This window comes from Physeter macrocephalus, chromosome 11 (genome assembly GCF_002837175.3).
Source record: "Physeter macrocephalus isolate SW-GA chromosome 11, ASM283717v5, whole genome shotgun sequence".
NCBI classification, from domain to species: Eukaryota; Metazoa; Chordata; class Mammalia; order Artiodactyla; family Physeteridae; genus Physeter; species Physeter macrocephalus.
The window spans coordinates 93,468,251-93,480,716 of record NC_041224.1 but is presented as its reverse complement, the minus strand read 5'-3'; the positions used below and the strand labels follow the sequence as shown (position 1 = coordinate 93,480,716).

The 12,466-nt window shown below is 40.8% G+C and overlaps 1 pseudogene; it reads right to left on the bottom strand.

The window, feature by feature from the left end:
• Nucleotides 1-6,536: 6,536 nt before the first annotated feature.
• LOC102994011 (39S ribosomal protein L3, mitochondrial-like) lies at nucleotides 6,537-7,526 on the bottom strand (annotated as a pseudogene).
• Nucleotides 7,527-12,466: the final 4,940 nt, after the last annotated feature.

Genomic DNA, 12,466 nt, shown 5'->3' with positions numbered 1-12,466 from the left:
TCCCCCCCTTCTTTTTTTTTCCTCTTTTTAAAAAAAAAAATATTTTAGTTTTTAAAAGTGCAGGAAAGTGAAGCAAGTATTGGATTCGGTAATGATTTAACTTGGTTAATGAGTATTCTGCATTATTCATTATACATTATATAATGTTACACATATTCATCATACTATTTTTTCTGCTTCTTTGTGTTGGAAATTTTCTTAATATAAAATTTAAAAATATAAAGAAAATGACAATAATTTACAGAGAGAAGTAAAATAAGTTACCTGGATGTTCAAGTTACCGTCACCAGGAATACAACATGGAAAGCTAATTTGATTTAAGACTGCTGGGTACACCTGCAGTCCTAGCAAGGGGCGTTAGCTGGAGGTTCCAAGCTAATGGCTCCATGCTCTGGGGTCATTTCCACCAAGGAGAGTCACCCACTGGGGGGGCCTGGCAGGACTCCCATCCCTCAGACTTGCTTGAAAAGATATTGGCTTTCTCTGAGCTGCCCTAGGCCAGATAGAAGCTCAGTCTTCTGGCTTGTAGGATTCTATCTGTGTCTAAATCCAGAACATCACCTCACGACTATATTGCTATAATTTCTGTTATTTTTGTAGCATGACAATGTGTACCACAAAAGACAATTGCCCTGTTAACCATATAAGATGACTGAACCATCCTTTCTGTTTTCCACATCTTCCTCCAAAAACAGTTTTGTTTAGTAAATTACAACTCCAATATGGTCCCATCTCCCTAAGAATACAACCAGAGCATCTTTGCGTGCCCCCGAACTCTCTGCTTACTCATTCACAGCTTCCTACTTTACTCCAGCAGACAACTGATTCTCTCCTTTGTGTTTAACTTTTTAGAGGATGGCTTAGTCTCTCATTTCAAGTCTTGAGGGCCACCTCATGGTTGTTCCCTCCCATCCCAGCCATGTCTCTGATGGAGCTGTCCATTATCCATCACAGTTAAAGCCTAATCAGCTCAAGACCAGCAGGAACAAGCCTGTAGTCTGACAAAATCAGCCTCACGGCAAGGGGGGGCACTACAGAGCTGTGACGTGCTGCCCTCCACAAAGGACCTCTAGCAGCTGTATTCTGTTTTTTTTTTTCACTGTAACATTATTTTTCTTTTCTTTTTTAATTGAATGAAAGATTTTTAAAATTCTGTAGTGCTTTACAATTTTCAAAAGTTTCACACGTGATTTCATAGAATCCCATAATAATCTCTTTTTCCTCTCCCCTACCCTTATGTTGTCCCTCCCCCCCTTCCCTCTTCTCATTGGTAACCACTAGTTTGTTCACTATATCTGTGAGTTAGCAGCTGTATTCTTATGGGATGTTTAGATTAATTACAGAATGAACTTTCCTCACATGTCTACAGATGAATTAGCACCAGAGAGATCATTTTTACAGAATGACAGCTCGCTTCAAGAGCACAGAGTGAGGGCTCCAGAGGCCTCTGGGTCTGAGCTCTCCCGTGTGACCCCTGTACCCTGGGACTGTGATGGTCACTCACCCAATGACATTGACCCGTCTGTGGCCAGGAGCTCCTGTCTGCCCTTCTGCTCTTCTGTCCCAAGTTAAGTTCCAGGGACTGTCTCAAGACTTAGACATCTGATGTCTACATCCAACCCACTCCCCATCCCCATGTCAGGCACTTAAATCCTGTTCCAGGCTGAGGGGGTGTGTGCCTCTGTTGCTGCCACTAGTGGCAGCAGGGATCTATTTCTCCTGCTTTCAGCTTCTGGTTTTGCTTTAAGACCTCATATTCTTGGGATACATGACAGACCCTGCTAACCAACTGCTTGTTCAGCTTCTGTTCCTGCTGGCAGCTCCATTCCATCAGATGTCTTAGGGGCTGAAACCTGAGAAGCGGAAGGGCAAGGTGAGGATTCCTGGCCTTGCAGCCTGACCTGTCTGCCCAACTCTCTGCCTTGTTTGTCCTTCACCAGCTCCAGGAATGACAGAGGTGGCTAAAGAGGCGCTAATGCTACCCCCATGGTTTACAGTGCATTTTCAAAGGCATGATTTAATTTGATCCTCTTTCAGATCTGTGAGATAGTTATTCCTATTTAAAGAGATAAGAAGTTAGGGCACCATGGGGTTAAGTAATGTGTTTACAGTCACAGAGTTAATTGGCAGCAGGACCATGATGTGAAGTGAGGTATTCTGTCTCCTGGGGGAGCTTATCTGTATCTAAATCCAATTTATTACTAAACCACTATATTTCTATAATTAAAATATTATTTGTAGCAACCAAGTTGTATTACCATAGAAGATGACTCATTATCAGTAGCAGGCTGAGATTGTTCCAAGAGCCAAATGCCATATTTCATTTTCATCCATGTGGTGAATGTACTATTTTTTCCTAATTTTTCATCAGGAGGAGTCAATAGATAATATATATAGTTGATAAATCAAGAAAAAGAGATATAAATATATTACATATAGTTTCAGTGGTAATCAACAGTAGAACTTAAGACAGAAACTACTAATAAAACCTTTGAGTAATGGGTGTGGGAGTGGTGGGGTTGGTGGGGTTGGGTGGTGGGAGGTTTTTGTTTCTCATTTTAGGCACTTCTGTACAGTCTGAGTTTTTAGAACATGTGCGAGTATTACTTTTTTTTTTAATAGATCTTTATTGGAGTATAATTGCTTCACAATACTGTGTGTAGTTTCTGTTGTACAGCAAAGTGAATCAGCCATATGCATACATATGTCCCCATATCCCCTCCCTGTTGGATTGGAAGAATCAATATTGTGAAAATGACTATACTACCCAAAGCAATCTACAGATTCAATGCAATCCCTATCAAACTACCAATGGCATTCTTCACAGAATTAGAACAAAAAATTTTACAATTCGTATGGAAACACAAAAGACCCCGAATAGCCAAAGCAATCTTGAGAAAGAAAAATGGAGCTGGAGGAATCAGGCTCCCCGACTTCAAACTATACCACAAAGCTACAGTAATCAATACAGTATGGTACTTGCACAAAAACAGAAATATAGATCAATGGTACAGGGTAGAATGCCCAGAGATAAACCCACGCACATATGGACGCCTAATTTACGACAAAGGAGGCAAGAACATACAATGGAGGAAAGACAGCCTCTTCAGTAAGTGGTGCTGGGAAAACTGGACAGCTACAGGTAAAAGAATGAAATTAGAACACTCCCTAACACCATACACAAAAATAAACTCCAAATGGATTAAAGACTTAAAGGTGAGTATTACTTTTAAATAAAAATTTTAAAAATAGGAAAAAGAAATGAAATAAAATAAGAAGTATCCCATCAGTGAGGGATTGTTTAGTCATACGTAATACTAGGCAGCCAGTAGAAAAACCAAGGTCCATCTATACAAATTTTAAGTAAGAAAAACAAACTGCAGAATGGTGTGGTTAGGATAATATTTATTTCGAATATTATGTGTGTGCATATGCATGTGAGTGTACCTGCACACCAAGCTGGGAGGATATATATCAAAGTGATAGCAAAATATGGGGATACATGGCAAAGTGGGGAGGAGAGAAAAGACTTAAAATATTCTACACTTTTATATACTGTTTTTAAAAATTTTTTATTTTATATTGGAGTATAGTTGATTTACAATGTTTTTATACTGTTTGTTTTTTCAAGGAGCATGCATTGAATATGAATGTGTGGAACGTTCTGCAGGTTCAAAGCTAAAGTGATTCTGAGCGTTTCCCTTTTCTTTTTTGCTATGGAAGAGCCAAGCATCACGGTACTGTGTTAGGTATGAGGGTCAGGATATTACACTGACCTGTAGGGAGGAAATTCACTGGTTCTCTGCTCCTTAGTATTGTTCCCAAAGGGAAGTTTGTGAATTGAATCACTCCACTGTCATGCCTTACTGTCACCATAGAGGTGACCAAAAGTCTGATTCGTGTGTCTTTTTATATAGTTCTATTTCCTTCCTCTGCTTGGTTTTGAGCAAGTGTCACCAAGAGTGTGTAGGATTTAAATCTCCAAGTCTAGTATCTGATGATCGTGGCAAGGTATCTGTCTCACACTTTGGAGTTCTGGACTTGGGGGTCTTGAGTAACCCCAATACTTGTTAGAATCCTTTGGCAATTCAGTTATTTTTGAATTTTATTTTATTGTGGAAGGAACACTTAGCATGAGATTTACGCTCTTAACAAATTTTTAAGTATTCAATATATTATTGTTGACTGTAGGTATGATAGTTGTATAGCCTATCTCTAGAACTTATTTATCTTTTAAATTTTATTTTTTCCTTCCAGTTCTATTGAGATAAAATTGACATACAACATTGTATAAATTTAAGGTATACAGTGTAATGATTTGACTCACATCATGAAATGATTACCATAATAAGTTTAGTGAACATTCATCATCTCATATAGTTTAAAGAAATAGAAAAGTAAGTTTTTCCTTGTGATGAGAACTCTTAGGATTTACTGTCTTAACAACTTTCATATATAACATATAGCAGTGTTAATTATATTTATCATGTTGTACATTTCATCCCTAGTACTTATTTATCTTGTAACTGGAAGTTTGTACCTTTTGACTGCCTTCATCCAGTTCCCCCTCCTCCCACCCCCACCTCTGGGAAACACAAATCTGATCTCTTTTTTCATGAGTTTGTTTTTGAAGTATAATTGACCTACAACATTATGTTAGTTCCTGTTACACAACGTAGTGATTGTATATTGCTATACATTTCAAAATTATCACTACAATAAGTCTAGTTACCATCTGTCACCATACAAAGATATTACATAATTATTGACCGTATTCCCCACACTGTACATTTCATACCGTGATTCATTTATTTTGCATCTAGGAGTTTGTACCTCTTAATCTTCCTCACCTATTTCTATCCTCCACCCACCCCCTCCCCTCTGGCAACCACCCTTTTGTTCTCTGTATCTATAACTCCGTTTCTGTTTTACCATGTTTGTTCATGTGTTTTGTTTTTTAGATTCCACATATAAGTGAAATCATACAGTATTTGCCTTTCTCCTGTCTGACTTATTTCACTTAGCATAATACCCTCTAGGTCCATCCACATTGTTGCAAATGGCAAGATTTCATTCTTTTTTATGGCTGAGTAGTATTCCACTGCATGGTTGGGGCTGAATCCCTGCCTGGCTAGCTGCTTGGCCTGAGGCATCCCAGTACTGGTGCCAACAGGCTGGTGGGTGGGTCCAGTCCTGGTGCTAACAAGCTAGAGGGAGGACTCCAAAGTGGCACTTGCTAGCATCAATGTCCTTCTGGTAGATGATTCCCCAAAATGGATGCTGCCAGTGTCTGTGTCTCCAGGGTGAGCTCCAGTTGCCTCCTGCTTCTCCAGGAGGCTCTCCCAGATCAGTAGGTGGGTCTGACCCAGGCTCCTTTTAAATTACTGCTTCTGTCCTGAGACCCAGTGTGTGTGAGATTTTGTGTGCACCTGTTAAGAGTGGACTCTTTCCCATAGCCCTCTGGGCCTCCAGAAAGTAAGCCCCACTGCCCTTCAAAGTCAAAACGTTTTGGCGACTCATCTTCCTGGTGTAGAACCCCTGGGCTGGGGAGCCTGATGTGGGACTCAGACCTCGTGTTCCTTGGGGAGAGCCTCTGCAATTATAATTATCTGTGGGTCACCCACCCCCGGGGTATGATTCCTGGCTACACCTCGTCTCTGCCCCTCCTACCCTCTCATTGTGGTTCCTTCTTTTTTTTTTTTTTTTTTTTTTTTTTTTGCGGTACGCGGGCCTCTCGCTGTTGTGGCCTTTCCCGTTGTGGAGCACAGGCTCCGGACGCGCAGGCCCCGCGGCCATGGCTCACGGGCCCTGCCGCTCCGCGGCATGTCGCGCAGGCCCAGCGGCCATGGCTCACGGGCCCAGCCGCTCCGCGGCATGTGGGATCTTCCCGGACCGGGGCACGAACCGGTGTCCCCTGCATCGGCAGGCGGACTCTCAACCACTGCACCACCAGGGAAGCCCCGTGGTTCCTTCTTTATATCTTTAGTTGTAGGAGATTATTTCTGCTAGTCTTCAGGTCTTTCTCATCAATAGTTTCTCTGTAAGTAGTTGTAATTTTGGTGTGCCCATGAGAGGAGTCTGGCTCAGGGTTTTCCTACTCTACCATCCTGGCCACTCCCTCATTTTTCTTTTAAATAAAAAAGGTTATATTTATGAACACTTTAAGACAACTTGGGAAATATGCAGTAAAAGAGAATAAATCCTTCAAATTACAAAGATTTTGCTAATATGCAAACTGCCAATCCATCTAAATTTGGCATAACCAATCTACTTAAGTAGTAATTTTTGTTTAAGTAGTAATTTTTTAAGTAGTAATTTGTTTAAGTAGTAATTTTTCTAACAAAATTCTGTTGGAGAACCAGTGATATATTTATGCCTTTGACAAAGATAACAAGTATGGTATTGCTGTGGTTGAGAAAAGAGAATATAAATCCTGGCTGTCTTATTGTTCTGGCTCATCAAAACTCAAAGAACATGTGAGGTTCTGTCATGTCCAGTGAGGTTAGGCAAATGTAATAGGGTTACGTACTGTGTTGTTACATGTTTTTATCATATAAATGGTCTGGTTGTTCCTCTTCTTCTCCATTAGGAAAATATATAGGGAATAATAAATTTTAATAGGAATCCTTATATGCAGGCAGTTTAGAATCTCTGAGCCATTTTTATGTCCAAGTACAGAGCCATTTATATAGCTTATATTGTGCTTTGTGTCCACACTTGCAGTCCATATGCTGTCCTATCTGTGCTTCCCATTTGTCCAGGCATTTTAGTTCCAGGCCAGGCTCTGGCAACATCACGGGTTGAAATTGTTCTAGGTCTCCTGTGGATTTTTGTTTGACCATGAGTAGGAGGCTGGCCTTTAAATCCCCTTGTTGTCATGATGCCTTGAAAACCTTTACCAATATCGTTTTTTTTGTGACATTCATATACTGTCTGGGAGAAACATAATGAGGAGTGCCTGGTTTAATGACAGCGTTGTCTGTTACATGAAAGGTTTTAACTTTCCATACTGGCAGCAATCCAAGTTCTCGGTAAATTTCCAATAGAGATGCAGAGTTACAGACATGTGTTACAGTTTTTCCTCCTACAGTTAGGGCTGCCATTTTCCCATTATGGTTTTCCTTTGGGGTATATTTTAGTATGTGACCGTCTTGTATCTGAAGTAATGTGACCGTATGCTTTTGACCATCCTTGGTCCATAAAGGCATCATGCCCAGCTTCAGTGTGATAAGGCCAACTTTAGAGAAACCTGGTTCCCAAGGATATAAAGGCCATGGTTCATCTTTCAGAGGACACAGTTTACTTACTAATTGGGCTTTATTTTTATCAGAGATCAACTGCTTAACAAATAGGACATTTTCTTTGCAAAGGTGCTTGTCCTAGCAAGTACAGCTCTTGCTGTGGAGACTTCTAAGCAGAAGCCAGATGTTTCTTCTCTTCCCCAAGCCCTGAGCAGCAGCCAGGCTGCCTGTGCCTCAGGCCAGTACCTGGGCATTAGTTTGTGTTAGCAGCCTCCAACCAGGCATTCTGTGGCTGGGAAGGGGGTCCTCCTGAGACACTTCTGGGTGCCCTACCACTCTGTTTTCAGAGCTTCCCTGCTGTGAGTCAGCTATCCGGGAGCCATTCACCCAACAATCTGTGAATTAGAACTTACTCCTCTTGCTTAACGGAAACTTTCTGCCTGTTGTAACTCCCCATTTCCCTCACCACCAACCCCTCACCACTCCACTCTTTGATTATATGAATTTGACTATTTTAGATACCTGATATCAGTGGAATCATGCAGTATTTGTCTTTCTATGACTGGCTTATTTCACTTAGCATAATGTTCTCAAGATTCATATATCTTATTGCATATTGCAGAATTTCTTTCTTTTTAAAGGTGGAATAGTATTCTGTTGAATGTGTATATCACATATTCTTTATCCATTTATCTGTCATTGTACATTTTTTTCCACATCTTTGCTATTGTGAATAGTGCTGCAATGAACATAGAAGTGCTAATATCTTTGAGATCCTGATTTCAGTTCTCTTAGATAAATACCCAGAAGTGGGATTACTGGATCATATGGTAGTTCTGTTATGAATTTTTTGAGGAAACTTCATACCATTTTCTATAGCAGTTGTACAATTGTGCATTCCTACCAACAGTGTGCCAGGGTTCTAATTTCTTCTAGTTTATCCAGTTGGTATATAATTGTTCATAGTAGTCTTTTATGATCCTTTTAATTTCCATGGCATCAGTTGTATGTCTTTTCTTGCATTTATGATTTTATTTATTCGAATCTTTTCTTTTTACCTTACTCAGTCTAACTAAGGTAAAGAAGCCCGTGTACCACAATGAAGAGTAGCCCCCGCTCACCGCAACTAGAGAAAGCCCACACACAGCAACAAACACCCAAAGCAGCCAAAACAAACAAAAAAAAAGTGATAACTAAGAAAATAGGCTGTTAGTGTTAGTGTAGAATAGAGATAGTATGTTCTCTAAGGTCAGACAGTCAAGTCTTCCACCATTCACTACAATTTATATGATCATTATGATAATTTATATAATCAATATGTGCTTAGACATTGGAAACCCAAAGATAAAAGAGACAGACTTACTTCTTTTAACCATGGCATGTACAATCACGTATTTACCTGGGTGGCCATGGGCAAGCTGCTAAACTCTGTGAGCTTTAGTTACTCCATTTGTAAAATAAAGACAATATTACTGTTATATTCCTTCTAGGGTTCTGGTGGAGCCTAAATGAGATTAACCATGTAACACAGTGCCTGTCGTACAATAAGTGCTCAATAAATATCAGTTTGTCTTTTCTAAAAGGTTTACTAACCATTCTTGGTAGCAACATCCAATTGCTGATTCCTTTAATTTTTGGTACAGTTTTAACTCTGTCTAGTTTTGGATCTCTAACTTTTCGCTTATTCCTGGTTTTTTATCATACCCATGTAGTTTTCTTCTTAGAGTCCCTTGAAGGCTGCACCATTTTTTTCTTCCTTTCAATGCTCATGTATATTGGCATCTTTTTACTGACTTGCTTATTTAAGTGTGTATTTATCCAAGCATTTTATTTTTTCCAACTTAGATTATATTCTTGCTCTTGAGTTATTCAAATACATACTTAGTTTAGAATACCTACTAGTTTCTGGAAAATTTGCCAGAATTATTCATGATATTTGGGGAAACCCTCTAGATATGGAAGGAAACCAATTCCCTCTCTGCTCTTTTTTTTTTTTCAGGTGCATTTGATTGTGCAGATGAGTCTGGAAGCATTAGTTGCAAAGGTATTCATTTGCCTCTCTGGTTACATGAAAGAATAGAAATGTACAAAGAAGCTAAAGTAAGCTTGTGCTGTTCTGAGGAAGAGCTTTCATGCAATCTGCAGATACTAGGTTCCATTAGAAAGTCAGTATTCCCTCTCTACACCACTGCTGCCAATAACTAAAGCTGCTGAAGAAGAGTGAGTTTGTGGTGTGTCTCCCCACCTTTTCTACCTTTCTTTACTTTGAACTCTCAGTGTCTTCTGTCCTTTCTTTTATTTTCTCAAACAAAGCCTTCCTTGGGCAGAATTGTCAAATGAACTCCCCTGTCAGCATTTCCTTTGCTGCCTGTTCCTCTTCCTTTACTCCTCTATGCAGGCCTCTCCCCTCTTCTTGCCCAGCCCCCAATCCTCAGTCAGGGTTCAACCAGAGAAACAGAACCAGTAGGAGATTTAGAAATTTACTGCCTGGAATTGGCTTATATGATTGTGGTGGCTGGCAAGGCACACTGGTAGGGTAGGCCATCAGGAAGGGCAGACTGGGACTCTTGGGCATCAGCTGAAGCTGTTATCCACAGAGGAATTTCTTCTTCAGAGAAACCTCTGTTCTGCTCTTAAAACCTTTTAACTGATTGAATCAGGCCCACCAGATTATCTTCCTTAAAGAATCTTCCTTAAAGTCAACTGATTACGGATTTAATTTACATCTACAAAACACCTTCACTGTAACACCTAAATTAGTGTTTGATTAAATAACGGGACTGTGTCTAGCCAAGTTGGCATATAGAACTGACCACCACACCTCATTTCCTTTAAGATTTGGCTTTTACATACTGGCTTAATTGGTAACTAAAATGTTCATTGATGGAACCTGAATACCTCTCAGGGATATTTTCATTTTATGAAGAAATCTTTATGAACCAAAGGAATGAAACAATAATAATAATAAAAAAAGCTAAGGTATGAGTGATTTGGGGTGGAGTAGGGATGGGAATGAAAACCACTACCTATTCAAAAGAGCAGGACTGCTCACAGGTAGAAGGGAAAACACTGCTACTCTAGAAGATTTGGGGCAAATAGTATTTAAGGAGAGATAACTCTTAGTAGGTGAAATATCTAGTTACTTGGAATCATTATTGACTGTGGCAATCCTGAGTTGTTTCTTATGTCTGTGTGAATCCCATCTCAAGGCCCAAGTGACTTTAAAGGAGTCCTTGCTGAAGGGGGAAAGGCCATCTTACTGAGAGAGAACTGGACCCCAGCCAGCAGAAGGCATCTAGTGTTAATGCTGGCTGAGGAGGAGGGTACACTGATTCTCTCTTCTCTTTCCCACTCAGCAGCTATCTTGTTGCAGTCATGTCTACTTTTATCTTTTCCCTTTTTCCCAGTCTTCTAGCATACTCCTGTGAGTGAAACGAAAGCTTTTTTTATTTTTTAATTTTTTATTTATTTTTGGCTGTATTGGGTCTTCGTTGCCGTGCGCGGGCTTTCTCTAGTTGCGGCGAGCAGGGGCTACTCTTCATTGTGGTGCATGGGCTTCTCATTGCAGTGGCTTCTCTTGTAGCGGAGCACGGGCTCTAGGCGCGTGGGCCTCAGTAGTTGCAGTGCACGGGCTCAGTAGTTGTGGCTCGCAGGCTCAAGAGCGCAGGCTCAGTAGTTGTGGTTCATGGGCTTAGTTGCTCTCTGGCATGTGGGATCTTCCCAGACCAGGGATCAAACCTGTATCCCCTGCATTGGCAGGTGGATTCTTAACCACTGCGCCATCAGGGAAGCCCCACAGTGCATGTCTTGAGAAAGTTAACAACCTAGTGAGAGAGACAAATAAAATCTCAATCACTATAATAAAGGGTAGACTATGGTAACTGTCTGATTGGAGATATAAATAAAACCCGGTAGAAGAGATTAATTCTGGTTGTGGTATTAGGAAGCACTTCTTAAATAAGGTGACATGCAACCTGGGATTTGGACAGTGAGTTGAATTCTGATAAATGGAAGAGGATAAATAGGGCATCTCAGGCAGAAGGAGTAGTATGTGTAAAGGCAAAAAGAAAAAATGCACACGAATATAGAAAATAACCAGCAGAAAAGGCAGAATGTCATTGAATGCAGAGGAGGAATAGCCCAATTAGATAGGGACCAGATTGTGATGGCCCGTGAATGTTATATTAAGGAATTTAGTTTTGGATGTGTTGAATTTGAGGTGGGAATGGAAGGAATGTCCAGTAGGTAGCAGGAAATTAGATTCTGAAACTCAGAAGTGAGGAGCTCAGAAGTGAGGTGAGAACTGGAGCTGTAGATCTGGGTGTCATCCATATCTAAGGGACAAAGTGAAATAGACAAGGAAGAAAGTGCAGAGTGAGAAGAGGGTGAGGAGGAAACATAGGCCACATCTTTTGAGGTGTGGGGAAGGGGAAGATGGCAGAAAAGGAGTCAGTGAAGGAAACCAGAGGGTGATCAGATAGGAAGGAAGAGACTCAAGGAAAGGTATGGTCATGGACATCAAGGAAGTCGTAAATGACCTCAGTTTACTCCCTTGTAGTGTCAAAATCATACTTTCATTATTAACCCATCGTTTCCTCAGCATTCCCATCTTAGAAGCAGATCTCTTCAAGAATACAGTAGTTATCTAAATTCTTTTGGACTGCTTCAATACATCTTGCTTTTCTCTTGGCTTGTGAATCTGTAGGGTATGAGCAGAAACTAACCATAGTGGATGCTATGGTGTGCTTCCCGGATCCCTCCTTCGGGGCAGAGGTGCTAATTCTCCTAGCTGTTGGGCATGTTGACTGCTGATGGCTCACACATCTGAGTTCCTTGCTGAAGGGTGCTAATTTGCCCGAATTCACACCTGTTCTCAGGGTATGCCTGCATCCAGTGATTAGTTAATGCAGGGGTACAAAGGTTCAGCCCTTTGTCTCTCTTTGAGACAACTCAAAGCGTCATATAGCTCCAGAGCTCCCCATAAGATCACCTGAAGCCTCTGATGCAACTCCTAAGCAGTTCAACTCATCTCCTTCTACCCCATCCTACTTCCTTCACTGTCTTACAGGTATTGTTCCTGAAAGTACCCTCCAGTAAGCCTCCTGCATGGAAATCTATGCTTCAGAATCTGTTTCTGAGGGAATTCCATCTAGGAAAGTTGGTGCCTGTGCTGTCTTAGCAATGACAGCCCATTGGCTGGCTAGCAATGTGGATTCCATCAGTGG